Source organism: Rhinopithecus roxellana, chromosome 3 (assembly GCF_007565055.1).
Source record: "Rhinopithecus roxellana isolate Shanxi Qingling chromosome 3, ASM756505v1, whole genome shotgun sequence".
Lineage (NCBI taxonomy): Eukaryota > Metazoa > Chordata > Mammalia > Primates > Cercopithecidae > Rhinopithecus > Rhinopithecus roxellana.
In genome coordinates, this window is record NC_044551.1 from 47,709,403 (window position 1) to 47,729,518 (window position 20,116).

Here is a 20,116-nt window from a genome sequence, read left to right on the forward strand (position 1 = left end):
GAGGTCAGGAGTTCAAGAGCAGCCTGGCCAACATAGTGAAACCCCATCTCTACTAAAAATACAAAAAACCAGCAGGCGGGCATGGTGGTGGGTGCCTGTAATCCCAGCTACTCAGGAGGCTGAGGCAGGAGAATCACTTCAACCCAGGAGGTGGAGGCTGCAGTGAGCTGAGATCGCAACACTGCACTCCAGCCTGAGCAACAGAGAGAGACTGTCTCAAAACAACAACAGCAGCAAAAAAACCACAATAACACTATCAACAGCTAATGAGCTTTAAAAAAAACTGTAAAGAAATCTCATGTTTTAAGAAAGTTTATGAATTTGTGTTAGGCCGCATTCAAAGCTGTGGGTTGGACACGCTCATTTTAAACTATCCTTTCCTATGGGGGGAAAAATTCAGATTTTTTTTTTAAGTTACATGTTTAAAACAAGATTTTATGCTTGCCTGCGTATTTTTTTAAGTATGTCTTGTTCAATTTTTTTTTATACTTTGATCTCTACTTAAAACCTAAAACAGCTACAAGACTGCCCCCAAAATTACAATTTTACAATACAAACTGTATTCATAAAGATGCCATTTTAACACTGAGGAGCTTAGTGACTTAAGGTCACTAAAACAGCACCAAATGTTTATGCACTGTGGATTCAAGAAAGAGTAGCACATAGGATGATTTTTTTTAAAGCCTTTTTCCCAAGAAAATAAGATTAAAATGATCATTCATTTAATATTTAAAATGTCCTAAAATGCCCAGATTACCTGATAAATCAGTTTATAACACACAAATCAGCCCTTAAAATACATCGTAATTGATAAGAAAAATCTCAATACTGATGTTAAAAACAAAATTGGGTGCTTATGAAAGAATAAATACAGGGCATAGTAATGGCATTTAGAACTTTAAACCAAAGCCTTGGGTCAAAAGACTTTTGTTCTTATACCAATATTCCCAAAGTCTTACCTTGAATGAGAAAATGTAAACTTTTAAAATATCATATTTAATAACTGCAGATGGCATTCAATGCTATACCATTTTCTTCCTTTTTGAATGTCTTTCCTTCCTCTTGCTACATGCTGAATTTTTTTAAAGTATAGACTATAAAATTATTTCACTCCGAATGTCCGAAGATAAGTGTTTGCAAGGGTCCCAACTTACTATTAAGTAAAACGAAAAAAAAAAAATCTATCTAGCATTACTGGACTATCTCAATCAAACTGGAAACCTCTTGATCACCTGACTACCCCTAAGAGTAGGTTGGTGCAACAGTAATTGCGTTTTTACCATTACTTTCAATGGCAAAAACCGCAATTATTTTTGCACCAACTTAATAGTATCTAATATATATTATAGACTCATTTTAAGCATTAGGAGAAGGAGTCACCTAATAAAGGCGTTCATAATGCATATTTAATATTATGTTTTCAGAGGGAAGAGAGAAAAGAAAATCAAGACAATCTAATAAATGTAATTCCCTTTTTCAAAATAGATCAATGTTTTATAACTACAACTTCATATTTACTTTGTAAGTCTTTTTAAACTTTCTCTGCCAAGTACTCCAAGGTCAGGTGAATTATCTTAAGTGTCATACACCTTTTATACAAGCAGAAAGGTTTAAGAATTAGAATAAATTTCATTTCACATTCAAATACCCTCTCAATATGATACAGACAGGAGACAGGGAAATACTGGGTAGAAGAGGGCAGTTCTCCAGCAAAGGCCCCACTCCAAGCTTGGAAACCTGCAGCCCTAAATAGGAACAGGCATTCCTTTTTTCGCACCCAAAAGATGCCTTTTGGTCTGCCATGCCCCCTTATCCGGTGCCCATAAAAACCCCAAATCCCCTGCTCCACAAGGAGATGAATGGAGGAGGAGAATGGCAAAACAGTGCAGCAGAGAGAAGAGAAGGAATGTTTGAACGCTGAGAGGAGTTTGGCTGGGGATGGTCAGAGAGGAAATTGGCTGCTGGACAGCCCAACTCCAGGGGAAGATTATCTTCCCACTCCACCCCCACTTCCAGCTCCCCATCCATCCCACTGAGAATCACCTCCACGACTCAATAAAACCCACGCATTCATTCTTCAAGTCCGTGTACAACCTAAATCTTCCTGGATGCCAGACAAGGACCTGGGTACCAGGAGGGTACTGAGCTGGTTAACACTTAGGCCATCTGCAAGGCTAAAGGGGCTGACTGTAACACACTCCCACTTGGGCTTCGGAAGCTGCAGGCTCCCACCCCTGCATGCTGCCATGGAGCTGGATCCCAGGGGCATTTGCCGCGGCTTCTGCACCTGCCCATCTGTGTGCTCCCCCTCCCATAAGGGGTGTGAGCACGGATGGTGGCCCAAACAGATGAGCCACTCCCCTGTTGCACATCCTGCGAGGGGGGTCAGGGAACTCTCTCATTTCAAATAGACACAGGCTATTATTAGTAAGGATCTTGATCCTGAACCAGTGTCTACCTCATATACTATGGTAAGGGCTTTTTCCTAATCTTTTTCTGAAGAAAGTCTGCTATTTAATTTCAACACTTAGATTTTCTCAACAAAATACTTGGGAATTCCATAGTAAAGGAATTTTTTTGATGTGTGGTGCTTTGGGGATTTTTGAGATAGGGTCTCACTGTCACCCAGGCTGGAATGCAGTGGCATGATCACACCTTGCTGCAGACTCAACCTCCTGGGCTCAGGTGATCCTCCCAACTTAGCCTCCTGAGTAGTTGGGACTACAGGCCTGCACTACCAAGCCCAGCTTTTTTTTTTTTTTTTTTTAAAGTTTTTGTAGAGACAGGGTTTCACCATATTGCCCAGGCTGGTTTCAAACTCCTGGACTCAAGGGATACACCCACCTCAGCCTCCCAAAATGGTGGGATTACAGGCATGAGCCACCGTGCCCGGCCCCTCCTTCTCCTTTTGAAATTGTTTTTGTCTAACACTATTCTAGTATTAAGAATATGCTGCTTGAATAATCAAGAAACAACAGCGACTTCCTCTGGGGAACAGAACTGAGTGGCATTCTCTTACTGTTTAAATCTTGAACAATTGCTTGGACTACTTTTAACAAAAAAATTGCTGTAAGTTATACTTATCGAAAATAATCTGGCTGTGCGCAGTGGCTCACGCCTATAATCCCAGCACTTTGGGGGACCAAGGCGGGTGGATCACCTGAGGTCAGGAGTGTGAGCACACCCTGGTCAACATGGTAAAACTCTGTCTCTACTAAAAATACAAATTAGCTGGGTGTGGTGGCGCATGTCTGTAACTCGGGAGGCTGGGGCATGAGAATGGCTTGAATCCGGGAGGCAGAGGTTGCAGTGAGCCAAGACCGAGCCACTGCACTTCAGCCTGGGGTGACAGAGCAAGACTCCATCTCAAATAAAATAAAATAAAATAAAATAAAAATCTGTAATTGCCAGCGGCTATAAAGACCCTTCAAGATTAGTATTTTCTACCTTCCAAAGCACCCAAATGGTGATAAAAAGTGTAAGCTCATTAGCACTATATGTAAGGTCCTTTAAGGCCTTGGCCCTTCACACTCCTCCATCCTTACCCACCGCCACTCACCTACTCTAGCTACACTCCAACCATTTGGAATTCTGTGTGCTCACCACCAAATCACTATACCATTTCATTTACTGGAAGGTTCTTACCTCTGCTTTTTCACCTAGCTAATGTGGGCTCATTTTACAGGACCCAATTTAGATGACCTCTCCCAAAAGCCTTCCCTAAGTCCTGCCAGAGTTAGATCTGCCCCTACCCCCACCCCAGTGTTTCCATAGATCCCTGTGCTTACCAGCTATCTCATTTATCACATACTTGGGATTACCTACATATTGGTCTTTCTTACTAAAAGCTATTTGAGGACAAGACTCTTGTATGTCGTAATTGTATTCTCAAATGTATTCTAGTATTGTGCCTGGTCCAAAGTAGGTACCCAAATAGCTGTAGAATATGAATGAACTACCTCTCATACTTCAAGGCCCAATTCTGTGAAGCTGTCTATACCTATCCTAAGCAGCCAGCTGCTTTTTTCTCCATGCTCCCAAAGTACCAACTCGACTAATATCGATTTCTCTCCATTAGACTATGAGCTTCTGAACAACAAGTTTTTTCTTCTTCATAGCTACACAAGCACTGTCCCAGGTATCTAGTAGCAATTAATTATTTGTTGAGTGGATGAAGAGTATATATATTGTTAAAAATACATGTGGAAAAAATAACAAGCATAGGATAGTCTGCTCACCTCTGCCTTATTTTTTCATCTTTACTAAGAGATCATAAAACCCTAAAAATATTTTGTGCTTGCTTTAGGATTAGGGAAAGGGAGATGGTAAAAGATCAGACTACAGATAGCTCCTTATCCTCTGACTTACTGAAACTCTGCTTTATCATCTGAATTATGTTCTCATTTCTAATCATTAAACCCTAGACCCCCACAAAATCAGAGCCCTCCCAGTAGCTTAGAAGCAGGGAATTCCCACTGTAATTGCTTGGCAAAGAGTAGCAGTGGGGGCAGTAATGGTAAGGTAATGAGGAAAACTTTTACACCAGAGCAACAAAAAGAGATGAAATGTTCCTAACATCCCAATTTCAAACTTTGAATTCATTTTCCTCTAGAAATAGCATTATTCAATGTTACACATGGTAGTAATGGCAGTTAAAAAAAGCATATAAATTAAATTATTTTTGTGGGCAGGGCTGGGACATCATCATTCCAGGCAACACATTATTCCTATGGGATCATGACAGATGTTTAAATTTTTTAACTACTATTCTCTTCATGTTTTCCCCTCCTACAAAAGAAAACCTGAATATCACAACAGGTTTAGCACAGTGCACTCTCTCTCTCTCTCTCTATATATATATATATGTGTGTGTGTGTTTTCATCCACAGTTCCTGGATTTTTTTTTTTTTTTTTTTTTTTGAGATGGAGTCTGGAGTCTGACTCTGTCACCCCACGCTAGAGTGCAGTGGCATAGTCTTGGCTCACTGCAACCTCCGCATCACAGGCTCAAGCAATTCTCCCATCTCAGCCTTCTGAGTAGCTGGGACCACAAGGCTGTACCAACATGCCCAACTAATTTTTTTATTTTTTGCAGAGGCAGGGTCTCTCCATGCTGCCCAGGCTGGTCTCAAACTGCTGAGCTCAAGTGATCAGTCCACCTCAGCCTCCCAAAGTGCTGGGATTACAGGCGTTAGCCACCGCACCTGGCCAAGTTCCCAGCTCTTCATTCCCATAGTGCTTATTACAGTTTTGTTTTGTTTTTTTTTTAAATAATGTTGGGGCACTTCAGGCCTCAGGAACATTCTAGAATCTCTCTCTCTAACCTTCTCCTGACCTCCTTTCACCAGCCCAAGGCATAACTCTAATCTGGTTTTGGGTCAAAAACCCCTAATTCCAGAGAGGGTTCTGTCCCCATATCAAAGAAGAAATGCTACACAGAGAGGCCAAGAAAAGTCAGAACAGACGGGCCTTCCTGGGCTTAGATCATGCACTTTTTGTCCAGTCAAATTTCTACATGGTTGTCAATCATACCTACGCAATGAGGCCTCCATAAAAAGCCAAGAGGACAGGGTTCAGACAGCTTCCATATAGCTGAACATGTGGAAGTTCCTGGAGGTTGGTACACCCAGAGAAGGCATGGAAGCTCCGCGCCCCTGCCCCTGTACCTCACTCTGCGCATCTGTTCATCTGCATCCCCTGTAATATCCTTTATAATAAACTTGTAAATATAAGCAAGTGTTTCCCTGAGTTCTGTGAGATGCTCCAGCAAACTAATCAACTCCAAACAGGGGGTAGTAGGAACCCCAACTTGAAGCCAGTCAGAAGCTCCAGAAGCTAGGACTTGGGACTGGGGGGAAGGAGGGGGTGGTCTTGGGGACTAAGCCGTCAACCTGTGGGATCTGATGATATTTCTGGATAGACAGTGTGGGAACTGAATTGGAGGATACCCAGTGGGCATCCACTGTCGGTGTGTAGGGAAAAATCCCCACATCTTTGGTCACGGGTGTCTTTTTTTTTTTTTAATTCATTTAATTGGTAAATTTCTCAAGATGAGACACAGATGTCTTTTACTATGTTAATGATTGTTGTGGTTGGTGTGGGAGCAGAGGAAAAACAAGGGTTTAGAGTTTTTCTGAAACACACAGTGTTTAAAATATTTACCATAATAGTATGGAAATTTATGTAACTCACAAAACCAAACCATATATTACTTTAGTACTACTGTACTAAAATACAATAGATGAATGTACAATAAACTAATCAACTAACTCCCCTGTAACTTCAAACTCTTCAATAAATGTCATCTTCACCTATTTATCTTAGTTGAAATCAGATGACACCACTTTCTGTGCAGCTTTCTTAATGGTGGGTCTTTTTTTCTCTCACATCCTATGTACTTTAGGCCAGGAGATAGGAATAGGATACTGAAGGGTCTAGAGCAAATTTGTCCCCCGGGCTGCATGGCCCAGGATGGCTTTGAATGCAGCCCAACACAAATTCGTAAACTTTCTTAAAACATTATGAGATTTTTTTTTTCTGCGATTTTTTTTCAAGCTCATCAGCTGTTGTTAGTGTAATTTTATGTGTGGCCCAAGACAATTATTTTGCCAGTGAGGCCCAGGGAAGTCAAAAGATTGGACAAGCCTGGTCTAGAGGGAGGCAAAAAATATGCTCCTTGCATCCAATTACCACTTCCAAACCATTTCTCCTCCTTTCTTAAACGCCCGAGATCTCCTGACATGATACCCAACTGTGTACCCTCTGTTGCCTCCAACACTCGTCTCCACTCTTACCCCTACCATCACTCTCAGTGACTTCAAAGTCTATGTGGATTACCCACCTAACACTCTGGCTTATTAGCTCCTTAACTTCTTCACCTCCAAATACTCACTTCCATGATCCACTCAGGACCTTGTCATCATCAACAACTGCATCACCTCCAAATTCTTAACCAAAAATCTAAAAAATCAAACTTCCAGTCTTTATTTTTTTATTTTATTTTTTGAGGTGGAGTCGCACTGTCGCCAAGGCTGGAGTATAGTGGCGTAATCTCCATCTTCCGGGTTCAAGCGATTCTCTTGCCTCAGCCTCTCAAGTAGCTGGGATTGCAGGCACACGCCACCAGGCCTGACTAATTTTTGTATTTTTAGTAGAAACAGTTTCACCATGTTGGTCAGGCTGCTCTTAAACTCCTGACCTCAAGTGATCCACCTGCCTCGGCCTCCCAAAGTGCTGGGATTACAGGCATGAGCCACTGCACCCAGCCCCAGATTTCCGGTCTTTAAAATGTATCTCCTGCCCCTCTAGTTCATTGTACCATCTCCAAATTCAACAATCTCTTACCTTACTGTGTTCTCCAATCCAATAAAAAATGCTCTCATTTTTCACCATTTATTACTTTTATCTTTACTATTCTCTTTAGATGCAACATTAACCACTCTCTTTCAAACTCTCAAACCCCTCACTCTTCTCGCCTTCTATTACCTGGTAAAATCCCAACTCTAGCTGAACTGATCTATTCCACTTTTACGTGCCTGTACCAGAGCAGCAGCTTATTACAGAGGAAAGGGGGAAAATCAGCTAACAAGGCTAGCTGGTTTCACTTCAAATTCACAACTATAAACATCAAAGGATATCCAACACTGCCTAGCAGGACTACTATGTTTCCTGGAAAGTTTGCCTTCCCACACTCTAAGTGTCTTTTTTGTCTCCTCAAATTTGTAACAGACCTATTTTTCTACCTATGCCACTCTTTGCTGACGACCTACTTCATGGAGAATATAAAAGCTATCGAGAGAAATTCTCTCATATTTTTAGGCAAGTTAAGTCACCCATCTTCCTTGGGCCTCTGTTTTCACACATTTAAAATAGGAGATGGTTAGGATGGGAGGGCACATGAGAGACTTAATGATATTTACGGTCTCTTCCAGTTCTAAAATTCTCTGTCCACTTCATTTTATCTTTCAGGTTTTTAAAGGCAAGCAAGCAAATCTAAAACAAAAAGCGATTTAAATCTAACATAGCAGGGAATAAAAGGAACTATAATAGGAATCTTCAACTTAGTATTTTCTTCTAGCAAAGAGAAAAAAATAATCAAGTAAACAGTAAACAAATAAGAATTCTAGGTTTTCATACAAGAGAGCTGGTTTTGTTCTTTATAGACACACCAATTTAATCACAAAGAAATGGATGGCATTTCATATTAACGGTTGTGACTAATATCAAATCAAATATCTATAAAGGAAAACTATATTGGTACATTATACTAAATTTTTAACACTCCTCCATCACAGAAGAATGCCAATTTATGTAGACTACCATAACTTAGTTTGCCTAGTAGAATTTCTAACATATGTGTTTGGCTTCCATATTTAATAGATTTAATCTCAGAATTCAAACACAAATTGTACCTACATTTTAAATAGATGTGGGTAAGATTTTTAAAATCGTATTTTGTCCTTGAGATGTAAAAAAAAGTTTAAATTAAAAATAAAAATCATGACACCTACATGGCACAGATTTGTCAGAATTATTATTGAAAATTGGCCAGGTACAGTGGCTTACACCTGTAATCCCAGAACTTTAGGAGGCCGAGGTGGGAGGATCACCTGAGGTCAGGAATTCAGGAGTTCAAGACCAGCCCAGCCAACATATTGAAACTCCATCTCTACTAAAAATACAAAAATTAGCTGGGTGTGATGGCACCTACGTGTAGTCCCAGCTACTCAGGAGGCTGAGGCAGGAGCATCGCTTGAACCCGGGAGACGGAGCTTGCAGTGAGTGGAGATCACGCCACTCCAACCTGGGCAACAGAGTTAGACTCTGTCTCAAAAAACAAACAAACAAAAAAAATTATTATTGAAAATGAGGCCGGGCGCAGTGGCTCACACCTGTAAACCCAGCACTCTGGGAGGCCAAGGTGGGTGGATCATTTGAGGTCAGGAGTTCGAGACAAGCCTGGCCAACATGGTAAAACCCCACCTCTACTAAAAATTCAAAAAAAAAAAAAAATTAGCCGGGCATGGTGGTGCACACCTGTAATCCCAGCTACTCAGAGGGCTGAGGCAGGAGAACTGCTTGAACCTAGGAAGCAGAGATCGCAGTGAGCCAAGATCGTGCCACTGCACTCCAGCCTGGTTGACAGAGTGAGACTCTGTCAAAAGAAAGAAGAAGGAAAGAAGGAAATAAAGAAAATGAACCCATTTCCAACAAAAATACTAAAAGAAAAATTTGTCTGCAGTCCCTCCTCAGCTTAATACATTCTCCATACAGCATCACTTCAAAAATGTTCACATTACGTTCTATTTGCTTACATAATTCCTACTCTAAGGCTCTACTTACATACAAGTAATTTTGCTTTTCCGGTCATACAAAATAACCTGTCTCCTTCCCTTAGGGCTTTGCAAAGTACTAGGAACTAACCTAACTAACTTTTAAAGAATTAGAAGGCGGCCAGGCACGGTGGCTCAAGCCTGTAATCCCAGCACTTTGGGAGGCCGAGACGGGCGGATCACGAGGTCAGGAGATCGAGACCATCCTGGCTAACACGGTGAAACCCCGTCTCTACTAAAAATACAAAAACTAGCCGGGCGAGGTGGCGGGCGCCTGTAGTCCCAGCTACTAGGGAGGCTGAGGCAGGAGAATGGCGTAAACCCAGGAGGCGGAGCTTGCAGTGAGCTGAGATCCGGCCACTGCACTCCAGTCCGGGCGACAGAACGAGACTCCGCCTCAAAAAAAAAAAAAAAGAATTAAAAGGCAACCATAGCTTAAAGTCTACCTTTTCCAGGTATCTCATTTGTACCATCAAAGGAGCCCTAACACAAAGGAATGGCTAATGTAGAAATTTCAAGTCTTCCTGAACAAGTTAGTCAAAGAAGTATTTGGACTTACACTTGTAGAAAGAGCAGACCAGGTTATTCAGACCAAGTATCCTTACAAAGACAATTTAAAAAGCTAGATAAGATAGTAAAACGATCTTAAAAGCACCAAATAACCACCAAAATAATGAGGAATGAATAACGAGCTCAAATCCACTAGAAGTCCAGAACCCAGAAAGGTGACCTCAACTTTTGCTTTTTGTGAGTTTGCCAACAAAGCATTTAAGAGGCTGAGCTTTGTTGTCTGTTGCCTGCATTGCAGACACAGGAGACCAAAGTCAGAGTCTGAGACCCACCAAGGGTAAGGACTGCAGTGAAAACAGCATTGGCTTTGGGCTGAGACTCTAAATGGCTGCACCCTAGAAGGAAAGAAGGAACCAGAAGGAAACCATGGACTGAAGTCAGTTTCAAGTCATCTAGGTGGCCCAGGAAAGTTAAAGATTTGAAATTTGATTAAGATGTTCTCACACCCCCAGGCACTTGGTGATAGCAAACGAAAATCTTCTTTAGAGAAATATTAACTTCACCTTATATTATATACATCAATTTATTTCTACAACACAACTGAATCAGCTTCATAGAGACTTCCCAACATTGGAATTATCAGACACAAACTGAAAAATAACTATGCTTACTACATTCAAGGGGATAAAGGCCACACTTAAATATTTTTGCTTAAAATTGAAAACTATAAAAAGTGATATAGATTTGAAAAGAACCAAACAAAAATTCTATACTAAAAAATAAAATAACCTAAATTAGGTATTTACTGGATGAGCTGATAACGGATTAGGCACAGGTGAACCACATCCACAACAACACCTTTGGTCAAAAAGAAGCAAAAAAAAAAAAAAAAAAAGGAAAAGAAAAAAGGTAAGAGACAAGATAAGAAGGTCTAACATACTAAACTAGTCCCAAAATTACAGGAGAGAGAATATGAAGCAAAGACAATATTTGAAAAAATAATGGCTAAGAAATTTCCAGGACTGAAGGACTCATAAGACACCAATCCACATATTCACACAGCCCAAAGAATGCCTAATCACAGCACAGTAAAACAGAAAGCCAAAGCCAAACATAAAAATCTTAAAAGCAGCCAAACAAAATCATATTATCTTAAAAGGTAAGACACAAAGAGCTGAGGTCTCAACAACAATGAAATGTGCCGAAATAAAGTAACCACCAATGTTACTCAATGTGCTAAAATAGAGTAACTGCTAACCTAGAATTCTGTACCTAGCAAAAATATCCTTTAAGAATGAGATAAATTAAAGACATTTTCAAGCCAACTAAAGGAAATTCTAAAGGGTATGTTTCAGATCCTTCAAAATCAAAGAAAGCAATATTAAATGCAAGACCATAGGAAAAGTAAAAAGATTATAAAGACATGCATTAACTTAAATAAAATATTGGCAGTATAAAACAGTAACAACAACAATAATGAGGAAGAAAGAGAAAAAGTAAGAATGAATTAAAATGCACAACAAAACTGTATGAGTAGTGGCTGGGCATGGTGGCTCACACCTGTAATCCTAGCATTCTGGGAGGCTGGGACTTCGAGACCCGCCTAGCCAAGATGGTGAAACCCCATATCTACTCAAAGTACAAAAAAATTAGCCAGGCATGGTGGCACATGCCCATAATCCCAGCTACTCAGGAGGCTGAGGCGTGAGAATGGCTTTAACTTGGGAGGCAGAGGTTGCAGTGAGCCAAGATCACGCTACTGCACTCCAGCCTGAGCAACACCGCGAGACCGTCTCAAAACAGTAACAAAAACAAACAAACAAACAAAAATAACTATATGAGGAGGGCTGCAAGTCGAATTAAAGTGCATTATCTGAGAAAATGATAAAGGTATTGATTAACATTAGATTTTATAAGACAGCAATTTCTAAAATAACTAGTAAAAGAAAATCAAACAATAATAAAGAGAAAGCTAGTGCTGTTATATTCATCCCAAACTAGACTTTAATGTGAAAGTACTACCAGAATAAAAGAGGAAAACGTGATAATGTTGAGTCACTGAGAAGATATAGCTATTACACATTTCGATGCATCCAATAGCATAGCCTCAAATTTATAAAATATTAGAGAACTACGAGGGAAATACTCAAAATTCACAATCATAATGGAGTATCCTAACATACGTTTTTAGTAACTGATGAACAAACAAAAGATCACTCACGATACTTAAGATCTGAAATGCAGGATTAACAAATATGACCTAATAAAAAAATACAGAGAACTGCACTCAATAAATGGAGAGGGAAAAAAAAAAAAGACAATATACTGGGCCATATACGGATCTCAAATTTTAAGTCTGAAATAATAGGCCTTTGAAACAGAGTATGTTGTTGGATTACACAGTACTTTTACAAATTAAAAACAAATAAAATAACTAGAAAATCTCCATATGTTTAGAAATAAAAATATAATACTTCCAAATAATCCAAAAGTCAAGGTACAAATCATAATAGAAATCTGAAAACATTTTAAGTGAATTATAAAAATACTATGTACCGAAAAATACTACGTATCAAAACTAGTAATAGAACTAGCTAAAATGGTGCTTAGAGGGAAATGTTTACCTTTATGAATATATTTAAAAAGAAGAAATGCTGAAAATTAAAGAACTTCACAAAAGAATCCCAAAAAGTAGGAGGGAAGGAAATAAGGAGCAGAAACTAACGCAATAGAAAATAAACATACAGCAGACTAGCAAAATTCAAAATAGTTCTTTCGAAAGACTACTGATGGTTCCTTGGAAAGACTACTGATCTCTGGTGAAACTAATAAAGGAAAAGGAAAAAGTACAAATAACCTACGTCAGATATGAAAAGGGAATCTTTTCCTGCAGCCATTAAAAGGACCACAGAATATTTATTATAAACAATTTCACGCCAGTAAATTTAAAATTTTAGATACAAGAATTCTTAGGGAAAGAATTACAAAAATAATCACAAGACAGAATACTTGAATAGGCTTAAAAACAATACACTGAATTAATAATTAAAAACCTTTCTTCCCAACAGAAAGAAATGATAAATGCTCAAAGTGACAGGTACTCTAAATACCCCAACATGATCATTACACATTTTATGCATGTATCAAAATATCACATGTACCCCATAAATATGTACAAATAAATACCAAATTGTAAAAAACCTTTCCACAAAGAAAACTCCCAGCCCAGATGGTTTCTCTGACATGTTATAACAAATATTTAAGGAAGAATTCATTCCAACTATACACAAACTCTTCCAGAACCAAAAATGATGGGCACCTCATTTTATTTCACATCTTGACAAGAATGGTACAGGCCACCTCACTCATGAACACTCAGGTCTCTTAGCACAAAGGGCTTCTCAAAAAGCCCTTCCCTTACCAAACTAAAGTAGTATTCTCTGTCCCCTGAACCTATTTTATTCTATTTCAAGGCCTATATACTACCTGATGTTATTTGTGTTTGTGTATGTGTACATATACAATATTTACTATGTCCCCCACTGAAATTTAAGCTCAGATAACACAGGCTCTGTTTTGTTCCCACCCAATGTTGCCACACTGTCTGCCTACAGCAGGCCTTCAAAAATATTTGTTCAACTAATAATTGGTTTTGGTTTTGTTGAGAAAATGACAAAAACACAAGTAAAATTCAGTAGCACTTTCAAATGAATTCATACTGTACTATAATAATTGCAAGAGTATCATATACATGCTTTAGTGGTAGCAGTACAAGGTATATAATTCAGAATTCAAAAATAACTGATGAAGGAATGAGGCATTCTTAAATTTCCAAACATCTCCCATCCCCCAGGGGAACCAAAACTCTATTTCAGTAGTTGTTTTATATATACCTGTTTCTTCCTTTCTGTATTAGGCACAAAATCATTCACTAACTCCATAAACAGTTATTGTACACTACTATGCCAGGCAGTATTCCAGACATTTAGACATTAAGAATATAATAATTAAGATAAGGTAGAGTAATGCATAGGACAGAAAAATAATACCCATAGAGTGATATATAATAGAGGCATATAGATTGTAAAGCTGAAGCATGACAGAGGAGCTAATAAACTTTTTAGGGGTAGATGTTTAGGGAAGGTTTCAGAAGTGGTGATACTAAATAAATACTTGTAAAATCAAATACAAAATATTTTTCATTTTACTATATGTGAAATGAGGATATGAAGTCTGAAAGTACTGCAGTAATTTACCACCATAAGATAAGCTAGTCCAAGAATGAAACCAAATCATGGGGAATAATGGAGAATAAATAAGAGAAATCAAGTCCTTGATGTTTTCATGTGAGCCACTGGATGAAGCCTTAGCTGAAGTTTACTAGAAGATCTACTCAGTCCCTTATTTTGTTTAAGCCAGTTTTATGCTTTCTGTCACTTGCAATGTAAGAATATAGATGAATCTCTGAATTCTTTCAAAAGGCAAAGCATTTGCTAATTTCAGTGTATACACGTGGAGGGGCACTACTGGTATTTTTGAAGGCACAATTCTGTTTTGTAGGACCATTTCCAAACATCACAGGACACTTAGTGTATCTGGCCTCTACTCAGTAATTATGAGTAGTACCTCACAGTCACTGTGACAACCAAAAATGTCCTCATATAGTATTTCCACACATCTCCCATCCCCAAGGGGAACCACAACTCTATTTCAATAGTTGTTACATACAATATACCTTTTCTCACAGTAGCTCCAACAGATATGCTTAAATGTACTGCTTGAGTCTGAGAGGTCTAGGGTACAGTGAGCCGTGATTATGCCACTACATGCCAGTCTGGGTGACAGAGTGAAACCCCGTCGCTCTCACAAACAACAAAACATACATGTGCACATATAAACACAATAGGTGAGGTTTGGTGAAGAAATCAAACTGACTCAGTTTAGTATGAGTTAAACTCATGGTAGTATATATGAGATAGACATATATAGGAGGAAGTGGAAGTGGGGAGTTACAGAACCGAGAAACAGCCCCACAGAAGTGATGGTTTATATCATAAAGGATATGATCACCAAGAGAACACAGTGAAAAGCATATGGAACCTTGAGGACACTGGTTACTTCCCCAGGATCCATTCTTCCTTCCCCGTATTGTGTTGCAGTCTTCATTTTCAGATAAGATTTACTCCACTGACTAGGCCACTTAGGATAATTCCATCCCTCTGCACAAAGATATTGTTACAGGTTTGGCAGCATGATCTATGTTTGTTTAATCAAACTAGAGCTTAGGATTGTTGGGAAAAGGCTAGGAGAAGTGGCCTTGTCTCTTCCTTTGGAAATAAATGAAGGGGCTATAACATGAACATCACTAGTGGCAATTTTTTTTTTTCATTGGAAGGGAAGCCTAAAGCCCAAACAGGAGGACAATATTGAGAGAACAGCAGATAAATGAGACCTTAGCCCTGATGATATGACAAAGCACTCTTCAAGCCACTTCTATCTATGTACTTGGCAATTACATAAGCCAAAACATCTCTTTGGGTTTTTTTGTTTTTTTGAGATGCAGTCTTGCTCTGTCACCCAGACTGAAGTGCAGTGGCCCAATCATAGCTCACTGCAGCCTTGAACTCCGCCCCTCAAGCAATCCTCCCATGTCGGCCTCCCAGAACTGCTGGGATTACAGGTGTGAGATATCTTTCATTTTTAAACCCCATTTGCAGGCTAACTGATATAAGGAAAATGTGAAGAAACTTCCTGAGAAATAGAGAATCAGGAAGTATAATGCAGAAAAGCCAAGAAATTTAGATCACTTTATGACTACAGAAGACAGCATATTTATATATATATATATACACACACACACACACGTATACATATTTCTTTTTTTTTTTTTTGAGACGGAGTCTCATTCTGTCACCAAGGCTGGAATGCATTTTATATATATATATATATATATATATATATATATATTTTTTTTTTTTTTTAAGATGGAGTCTCATTCTGTCACCCAGGCTGGAATGCAGTGGTGTGATAGAAGACAGTATATTTCACAACTGATCTAAGGCAGCAGTCCTCAACCTTTTTGGCACCAGGGACTGGTTTTGTGAAAGACAATTTTTCCACGGGGCAGGAGTTGGGTGGGGGATGGTTTCAGGATGAAACTGTTCCACCTCAGATGATCAGGCATTAGATTCTCATAAAGAACATGCAATCAAACCCCTTGCATGTGCAGTTCACAACAAGGTTGGCGTTCCTATAAGAAACTAATGCTGCCACTGATCTGCCAGGAGGTGGAGCTCAGGCAGTAATGTTTGCTCGCCTGCTGCTCACCTCCTGCTATGCTGCCCAGTTCCTAACACCAAACAAGCCAAGGATGGATAACTGTCTGCAGCCTGGGGGTTGGGGACTCCTGGGTCTAAGGAAATCAAGGACGACAGAGGAAATATCATTGGATTTGGCGATTGAGAGGTCACAGATAACTTATAAAATAGTTGTTTCAGTGGTGAAATGGTAAAGGCAGTCCGAGTGCAAAGGATAGAAGCATTTAGTAAGAACTCTACAATGTACCAAACACTTGGATGGACATTTAACATGTGTTAATTCTTCAACTACCACCCTGTGAGATAAGTATAACATATTTTATAGATACAGAATGAAATCTGAATAGTAACATACCCACAGTCACATAGCTACTAAAGTGGTTTTAAAAGACTTCAAAAACCAAGATCAAAAGCTCTATCTTGCTCAAAAGTCAATGTTCTTCCTACTATAACAGCTTCCTGGGATGAAAGAATGAGTCTTTAAAGAAAATAACAGAAATAGAGTGGCATAGCAGACTCAAGCTTTAGAATGTCCTCCTAGAGTTGAACAGCATACACACTTATATGGCAGAAGATATAAGCACCTATGTAGACTAGAGAGGGAGAGGCTGAAGAAGGTGGATAGGAAATGAAAACGGACAGTTTCTAGAGAAAGAAAGATGGGAAAGGGTAATCATGGACACGTTTGGAGGGAGGGGATTGCTCTTGAAAAGAAGGAAGGTCATTTCTTCCTCTGAGATATATGTAAATAAAGAGATGACATTGAGATGAAAAAAGTAAAGTGGAAGTATACCTCAGATGGTTGAGATTTTTCTCAGTAAAGGAAGAGATCAAGTTATTTGCTATGAAAACCTTAGGAAATGAGAAGAAAAGGAACACAACACTAGAGACCCAGCAGAGAGCACCAATTGGCATAAAAACTGACCAATATCCTCATACAGCTGTCTCTGATGTCCCTCAGAATTTCAGGTGTCAAACTGATAAAGCTAGTGAGGCTTATTTAGGATTGGGCACTGGAAAGGTACGTCTACAGAAAGTGAAGCATTCTAGGCCACCAATAGGAGCTTAGTAAAAGCTGATGATCATAGGATCCTGGTTACACAGGGAGGCAAATGAAATCAGCACTAGGGTAACGGGTTGGACGAACAGGGAGACAAAGAAGGTTCATAAAAAGAAAGTGAGAGAGAAAGGAAAAAATACCAAATTCCGTAAGAGTGGAAGAGTGAGAGGGTTGGTTTGTTTGTTCGGAGACAGGGTCTCGCTGTCACCCAGACTGGAGTGCAATGGCACAATCTTGGCTCACTGCAACCTCCACATCTCAGGCTCGAACAATCCTCCTGCCTCAGCCTCCCAAGTAGCTGGAATCACAGGCATGCACCACCATGCCTGACTTATTTTTGTATTTTTTTTTTTTTTTTTTTTTGTACAGATGAGGTTTTGCCATGTTGCCTAGGCTGGTCTCAAACTCCTGGACTCATACGATCCATCCGCTTTGGCCTCTCCCAAAGTGCTGGAATTACAGGCAGGAGCCACCACACCCTAACAAAGTCAAAGGTTTTAGAGTTTGAGGTCAGATGTTTTTTGATACAGAGCTTCAAATCATTTTGCCAGAAGCAGTAAGCCACTGACTGGGGCTCAGAAACCCCGACTTTGCTACGGTCCCTTCAAACTGTATGCAGAGAATTCAGAGACAACCAGCTCTAAAAACACACAGGCTCTGGTTCTAGAAAAGTGAAGGCTAGCAACGAATCAACTAGCCCATACAAGAATAAAACATAAAAATATTCCTCCTTCTTTTAAGCTGAACAATTCTATCTCTAAAATTTAAAAATGCATTAATAGGTCAAAAGTCCACAGCAAAGTGAAAAACAGATTATGTGTTATGAGACAGAATGAAAAGTAAACAAATCTGTCAGGCTATTTATAACTCACACGTTAAAAACATTTAGCATACAATTCTAATACAGCAGGCATAGTTTGTGCTTATAACTTTGGAGAACAACTAGCATAACTTCAAGAAAACGATGTTGCTCAATTTAATGTTAATAAAAAGGTCCACCCATTAGCAATCTCAAAGGGCAAGCTATCATTTATATTTTTAATCTCACTTCTACAATTCTGGGGCTCTTGACACATTATCCAACCCTTCCATCCAGGGAAAGATGGAAAAATTAGCCATGGCAACTTCCTCCGCTACCGCTTTGATCCCACATTTTGCACTTCAAACTCTGGCAAGGTACCACGTTATTTAGGACAGTCTTTTACACTAGTAATTCTGACTACCCTTGCTCCATAAATAAAGGAGGGAGTACTGAGACTAGCACAAGTCTAAATTATATGGAAAATGTCAAGTACTCCTAAGGAGTGTTAAGCAGTAACAGCAATCGAGAATACAAGCAATTTAAGAAGTTTTGAACTTAAAAAGCTTTTCTCCATTTTAGTCCTGTCTAAATAGAAACAAAGGGCTTGTACAACATGGAATTCTAAAACGCCGGTGGGCAATTTAAGCTAACACCGAAGAAAAGAATAAATCACTTATCCTTGCTTGTACCATTAAGTGATGTCTTACATGTTCTGCATAAAGTCTTCTTTTTTAAAACGAATATAACACTTCCCAATTCTTTCACTAGATCTAGAAAGCCCACGCCCCCACCTCAAAGGTTCAGAGGCCAAAGATTTCCTACAGCCGAAAAAAATGAATGATTTAGATGAACAATCATTTGTCAACACAGGCACCATTCCTCTACTCCGAGGGTCAAGGGGTCAGACTCTGACCTAAACCATCGAAGGCTCCTGGGGACTTGATTCTCTAATCAAAGTGAACAAAATTCACTGGCCTTTGGATAACAGCCCTTTCTTTGTAACTCCACATGCCGGGCTATCGGGTATTTTCCCAGGCAGAGAGTTTAAAACTTTTAGAGGAAGCAAGAGGGTCGAATCGAGGAAGATGGGGAAGCGACTAAAATGGGAGGGGCGGACGACCCACCCACCTAACGCGAACTGGGCACCGCTTGCAGAGGCGAAGCTCCAGCAACAGCCAGGAAAGGTGGAGGACGGCGGGCGTCGCGAGCCCCTTCCACTGCGTGAGAATGGAGGACCTGCAAAGCCAGGGGCCAACTGGAGGCCTGAATGGGGAGTGCGGGGAGGGGAGAGGGTGGGACGTGGAGAGAAGAGAGCCACAGAGTCGGGCCGAGCACCGTAGGGTCCTGAGCAGCAGCGGGGCAAAGCCGAGAAAGCTTTGCCGGGGGAGGAGACGTCAATGCTTGCAGCCTCACTCACCTGCCAGACGCTCGCCCAGTGGCCAGAAGTACGAGCGCCGCCTGGGCTTTTCGTCTCCTGCCGGACGCAGCTCCTGCTGCAGCCGGTGCTCCAGGACCGGAGAGTTGAGGGTGGTACAGAAACGGGCAAAGCAGCGACCGGACCCGAGCCCAGGGAGGCGTACATAGGGAGCGCTGGGGCCCGAGAAGGCAACTGCGTTCTTCACCTTCCTCACCAACAGCCAACAACGGTTCCCGGGAACAGCATCGAGCCAACCTCGGTCCGCTGCTCCCGGACCTTAGCCCGCAGGTCCCCCCCCAGCAACGGCCAGGCTTCCGGGGGCCACACCCCGCCCCCTTGCTACTTGCCTTCCGCCATCTTGTGGGAGGTGGGAAGAATACCCTGCGCATGCGTGAGATGTGGTGCTGGCTTTCCACAGCCCAGGGACTACAGCCTGTTATGCGCAGGCGCAATGGGTGCTGCGCGCCGCTTGCGGGGCCCTGCTTCGCGGTTCTGTCCCGAGAGCCATTGCTGCCTAGGCAGCCGAGTCTCAGTCGCCCTACCTACAGTCGTTGTCTGAATTGTGCTGCAGCCCAGTTAATAGATCCTTCTGCACACACTAGTCCGTTATTATTCTGCAGACATCTGTCGAGTGCTCACTATTTGCTACTCCCCGTGCTAGACGCTGATGATGGAAAG

The 20,116-nt window shown here is 40.6% G+C and overlaps 1 protein-coding gene across 4 annotated transcripts in view; it reads right to left on the reverse strand.

Moving 5' to 3' along the window:
* APC (APC regulator of WNT signaling pathway) overlaps positions 1-19,823 on the reverse strand; it is a 163,766-nt gene extending 143,943 nt beyond the window's left edge. For 3 of the 4 annotated variants that reach the window (XM_030926977.1, XM_030926976.1, XM_030926974.1), the window contains exon 1: positions 19,439-19,562. The gene's annotated coding sequence lies outside the window, so the exon portion shown is untranslated. Of the gene's footprint in view, positions 1-19,438 lie in introns of all 4 variants that reach the window. The other variant, XM_030926975.1, reaches the window with a different exon arrangement.
* Between the last annotated feature and the right edge of the window lie 293 nt (positions 19,824-20,116).